The sequence below is a fragment of the Hoplias malabaricus genome, chromosome X2 (assembly GCF_029633855.1).
Source record: "Hoplias malabaricus isolate fHopMal1 chromosome X2, fHopMal1.hap1, whole genome shotgun sequence".
NCBI lineage: Eukaryota > Metazoa > Chordata > Actinopteri > Characiformes > Erythrinidae > Hoplias > Hoplias malabaricus.
The window spans coordinates 53,113,275-53,119,274 of NC_089819.1; the positions used below are offsets into that span (position 1 = coordinate 53,113,275).

The 6,000-nt window shown below is 41.6% G+C and overlaps 1 protein-coding gene across 1 annotated transcript in view; it reads right to left on the reverse strand.

The window, feature by feature from the left end:
• Positions 1 to 5,446: 5,446 nt before the first annotated feature.
• cbfa2t3 (CBFA2/RUNX1 partner transcriptional co-repressor 3) overlaps positions 5,447 to 6,000 on the reverse strand; it is a 49,674-nt gene continuing 49,120 nt past the window's right edge. Inside the window, exon 12 of the mRNA XM_066653693.1 lies at positions 5,447 to 6,000. This exon is cut by the window's right edge and continues 962 nt beyond it. The gene's annotated coding sequence lies outside the window, so the exon portion shown is untranslated.

Sequence of the window (6,000 nt, forward strand, 5' to 3'; positions counted from 1 at the left end):
GAAGTAAATACACATGAAAATGGTCTTTGGGCGATTAAAAGAACATATTAATGTATAATCCTTGTTCCATTTTCTTGTTCCATGGAATGGCAAACATCAAAAGCTGTATTTTTAAACATATTTCCTCATGTAAGATTACACTGCATTCAAAAACATGCAAATGGCAAGTCACGCTCGACTGCAACAGAATGAAAGCTGCCCAAGAAATGACACGGCACCAGGGTCGTTTTATATTTCACTGTCTTTTTTAATTACACAGATACGTATCTCAACACAGACAATAACCTGATTTAGAATGTTTACAGCGTCACATATCCAACGAAGCGCACAGTAAGGGAAGGTAGGGGGCAGCAAAAGAGGGAGGAGAGCATGCAAGAAAATAAAACCCAAAATCAGAAATTCTCCTGACACAGTTCACTTCATCTAGAGACTGATAACAGGACCTTTAAAGAGGAAAACAAAAACATGTTCTTCATCACACCAACCTTTTCCTACAGAAACAATGTCTCTTCTGTAACAATGTATTGCACAATACAGCAAATAATGTTTCCCTAAACAAGTCAAACCAAGCTTTTGTCTTTTAGGTATCTTTACAAAAACTGTCCACCTATTTTTTTTTAGCATTTGGGAGGTCAAGCGTCCACTCCAGCGTCGCTAACAATAGCACTTTATATTTTCTTATTAGTGTGAGGTTTCCAGTATAATAGGGTGAGCCATGTCCACTGGTAAAGGGTCCCTATATGGAGTGAGAAAGGCTTAACGCCTGCATGCATCGTGGCTAGCAAAATATTACAGCTACACCCCTCATGAATGCCATAATCAAAGTCATGAAAAAGCCTGAACTCAGCTCAGATCATTTACATTGAGTCACCTGCAACACGGACTGATCTGCGTCCAGATTGGACGGCTCTCGCTTGTCACAAGGGCCACTTACACTTGCCAGAGGTCACTTTTTGGGCCACTTTTGGCTCACATTGAGTTAGCTGCAGCCAGTAAAGTCATATATCTTCAGATCTGTTCTGTCACGATGAGCATTCTTTTGGTTCATATGCGGTTTGAAGCACCAATGTTTAGCAAGAAGTGGCCCATGTCTGTATTCTCTCTGGAACAGATCTGACGCTTAAAAATGCTCAGCCCAAAAACCGGTGAGCTCATGTTAATAGCGCACCAGCTGTGACTTAAAATTACACAAATGACATCATGCTAATTTTGTGAATGAGCTATTTCCTTTCAACTCAGTGTATGATTATTTGGGTTCCATTTAGAGACCAGTAATCCTGCCAGAGTCTTTTAAAAAATAATGATTAAAATAGGTTAGTGTGTCTTCTTTATTGACATTTTGTGTTCATTTCTCTCCAAGGGCCCCCGCGGTTAGCAACAGCTTTACTGGTGCTAGCCTTCATGCTAATAGGCCCAAATAGCTCCCCAAACCCCTCCACAACCACAACCACAGATCTGCTCAGAGAACCAGCGCCTACCACTGTGCCCAGAAAGAGCAGAGATATATACAGCAAACGGTGGAAGATGCGTTAGCATTTTTTCCCTTTATTTTTTGGTTCAACTTTGGTTGAAGACACAATGAGCCACGGATCAGATCATATACGTACGGCCTGTATATGAAATAAACGTGATGAGCTAAGCAGACATGCAAAGCGCAGAGGAAATCAACGAAGACAGAAAGAACGGAGGAGTGAAGTGCGTGCGTTTTCTCTGCCTTAATTTTGCTCGCGGGTGTCGTATTAAAGCTCTGGAGATTCAAGTAGTTCGTACAGCAAAGATCATGAATAGAAAGCCTCTATCTCTTTCAAGCACACACTCGAGTTGCACACTCATCCCCTCTTGTTCTCCCTCTTTCTCTTTTACACATAATCATTCACTCCCACAATCATATCTGTTACATCCTCGAGCAAGGCTAGCTATAGACGCCTTTCCGTGGAGTCAGCTGATGCTTTGGATTTGCAGAAACAAGCAACTCTCTGCTCTTAGAAAGCCGTGTGTTTGGCGCCGCTTTGGTTCACGGTTCACACAAAGTCCAGAATATCACTGCCTGCAGAGATGCTTTGGTCTGTGCTTTTACTCGTTTGGGATAAACTATGGGTTACGGATTTATGCTGAATGTTTACACAAACCAACCAAATGGACATTATCTATTGAAATAAACCACGACCTGAGCCTAACGATTGGTTTCCTCTGCTCTTAAAACTGCTGGTTAATCAACATGCCTCTCATGTCACCATTATGTCAAGACGTTGTCTGTCAGACCACGAGAAGCACAGCAAAACCTTTACCTTTAAGTACCTTTACCTTTAAGAGCGGACACAATATGAACATAAACGCTACTTAATAAACTTTGCATGTCTGCTAGCGGCACTGTTCTCCGAGCAAAGTGTGGCTCTCTCTCTTCCTCTTGGACAGGAGGTAGCTACAGAGGAGAGACTGGGAAAGATGAGGAGAGAGGAGACAAGAGGACCAACAGTTTTAAATAAAATAAAATAAAAATGCAGCAAATCTGACCCTGTCTGTGGAGAGAATTGTTAGTGCAGCTCCTATCGTCTGCTCACACACAGAGGTTCGGCAGGCGGAGTAGCATGTAGCTAAAAAAGTTGAAAAACTTGTATATATTAATTTAGATTATAAAATAACAAAATAGAGCATTCAAATATGTACTGCGATAAATTAAAGCGCTAAAATATGACGACAACAACACAATATACAACAACCCTTCAAGTTTTGGTCCATGTCGGAGGTATGGCATGTGGACAGAACGTGTCGTTATTCCGTTTGACGTTAGCAGGCGGCGGGAGCCTTTTCTCGTAAAGCTGGAGTGCTTTTGGTTTTGTTCAGACGACCAAAACAGATGAAAGTACAAACACGGACTTGCCAGTGATGTCACTTCACTCTCGAGGGTTTCCTCATGTTCTGAGCACCCTCAGGAAAAACATCACTGTTCGCTAACACTTTGCTAGCGTTGGGATTTTACTTAGTGTAAACTCACTCAACTCACTGTGTGTTTCCAGATGTGTTGTGCCATGGGGGACACCACCGCCTCCGCAGAGAAGGCTAGCTACTGCATCTGCACCTTAAATGAAGAGTTCAGTCAAATAATGCTAGGAGTACTAATGCTAATGTTTACTAAAGGCACTTTTCCACTGCATGGCGTTGGCGCGGCTCGGCTGGATGCGATTCTCCCTGGTCACTTTTCCACTACTACTGCCAGTCGGCGCTCTGCAAGGTTTACACTCACTTGGACCCATGAAAGAGCAGGTACTAAAAAAGTAGCCAGTTCCAAGGACCTGATTTGCCTAACGGAAAACAAAAGAGCAGAGCCAAGCTGAGCCAAGTAGGGACCATGCAGTGGACAAGTGCTATAAAAGTGAATGAGAGTGAATAGCCTAGTACTGTGCAGCTGACGTCATGCTAATCAGGAGCTACCAATTTTCATTCATTGTTAGCCATGTTAGTATGTTTGGTCAAGCTATTCCCCTATTAAAGACAAAACTGGGAAAATAAAACAGACTTACTGTCTAGCTAGCTGTGTTCTGCAGTGTAGCCAGAGAAGTCAAACTGTTAGCTTGGTTTAGCTTGATTCTGGTGAACGGCTCTTGGACCATGGGCAGGTTCAAAGTTTGGTTTAGCGTGTGTTTGTTTGTGAGGTTATGTTTGGACCACTGCGGCGGCACGTTGGCCTTTACAATGGCAATGTTTCACACAGATTTCAGACAGAGCTTAGCTAGCAGGATTAGCATATTGAGAGGGATTCCTATTATATTATTTACAAGGTGGCCCTTTGTTGCGTATCATATGGGAAGAGGATTACTAGTCAGTCAGCAACAGTGGAAAGCATTTTAGCATATTATAAGTTGTATATGGTATTTGAAAATGAACATGGGGAGGTTTAAATTTATAAATTGCACAGGATTAATACAAACTGGGATGTTCATAATTGGTAAAGATGCCTAAATCTGTGGTGGCACAGACTAGGTCAGTTTGTAAACAAGACTGATTAATGCAGATGGGACTAAAATCACTGAGTAACTCCCCATTTCCCCATTAAACACGAATCCATCCAAATAGTAGCTAAGAAAGGAGATACCTCCAGCTTTTGCTGCACTTCACAGAAGCTGCTGACCGGCCCGCTCCCCCGTGTCGCTCACAATAATGAAAAATAATGCTCAAACGAATAAATCCGAGATACGTGAGACGTTATTTTTACGGTTACTTCTCCTCTGCGAAACTGCCGTTGCTACTGAAGTTACTAAGCAGACTGTGTTAAAGGACACACACTTTAAATCGCATGGCTGCTCTCTTCCTAAAGGGAAAAGAACGTGGGGAAATTTCAGCACATCAATCAGCAGAGCCCTCTAGCAGTAATCTATACGAGCAGTGATGAGAAAATCACTCCCACATCCTCCTCCCCCCTCTACCTACGTCTATAGATTACATACTACACAGAGAAAGATACGTCAGGGGGGGGATACAATGTCGTAAGGTCAGGGGGATAAAAATGCGAATGCGTAATTACAACTGCTTTGATTCGGAAGGAAAAGAGTGGAGAGAAATTAAAGTCTAGACATTATACTTTAAAGGTTTCTGTTATTTGGCAAACACATTTTTGGACCTCTTTTTAAATACTATATACATTCACATTAAGTTACTGTTGTTATTTTAAATATATTTATATGTATATTTATAATATAAGGTTTACCCTAAGGGTGGTTTCTGAGGTTCCATTCAGTAGCTGAATTCTCTTCTCTATATTGCACCTCCGTCCTCTCACTGTCTCACAATGCGAGCCAATATAAAATACTCTACATGAGGATTTCTCTTTTTCATCAGTATCGATACAACAAATCGAACAACAAGGTACAGCACAACCTTTCTCCCCTCGTTGTCTCTTTTCTGTCCCGCTTCAGTGTTCAGCCCGAACTGAAAAGAAGACAAAGGAAGCGTAAAAGAAGAAGAAAAAGAAGAAGAAAGGAAAATAAAAGTCCCCCCCCCCCCGGAGTACACACAAGGGCAGCGCAGGCAGACGTTAGAGACGGAGACACGGAGAAACAGAAATAAAGGAAATATGTACACGTTTGATCCCTCCTTACAGATCTGCTCTTTTCTGTCATCAACGGGCGGGAGACAAAGGAGAAGGACGGGGAGGTAGACGGAGAAGAGAAGAAAGGTAGATGGACAGAGAGAGAGAGAGAGAGTCAGAAGAGAATCTAAAGAAGAGTCTGCGCCTCTTTCATCGGCGCATCAGTCATGCTTTGGAAAAAACGAGGGAGAGTGAAGAGATACAACTCAACGCCAAAAAAAAAAAAGGTCTCAGCGTCCGGAGAGCAATCGTTTTTTTTTTGTTTGTTTTTTTTTATAGAAAAAAAAGAAAACAACATAAATTGCTTCAGAAGGAAAAAAAACCCCTCATCCTTAGTGTACAGTCCTTCCACGGCCGGGGTCTTTTTTTTAATGCCATGTCTTTTCTTTTGAGGCCAAGAGTGTGTTTTTCTGTTCATCGTTTCCATCATTTTCCTCGTCCTTGCCTTAGTCGTCTCTCTCTCTTTCTTTCGTTTTTTCTTTTTTCCTTCTGTTTTCAGGGGGTGGAGTCAGCCGCTCCTTTCGCTCTCCACAGAAACCATACTCAGGGTTGAGGAGGTGAACTTGTTTGCGTTTGGTTACGAGACGAGTGCTTCTCCTTGACTCTTAGTAACTTTGGCAGTGTTTTAAAAAGGTTTGGATCGTGTGTGTTTTTTTTTTTTTTTTTCTTGTAAAATTCATTTGGGTTCGCGTCAGAACAGAGAGGTGAGTCCGGTGTAGGTTTTTCTTGGCTCGCTAGCAAGGTAGTTATCAGGTCTTTAAGCTTTTATTATTATTATTATTATTATTGTTTTATTAATATCATCGTTATTATTTCTTTTGGATTTTATTATTTTTTTTGGACTTTTCTTTATTCGTTGTTAAAGCCGAAAACAAACCGGTGAAAGAAATCTTTCGTCATTGTGTGTGGAATGG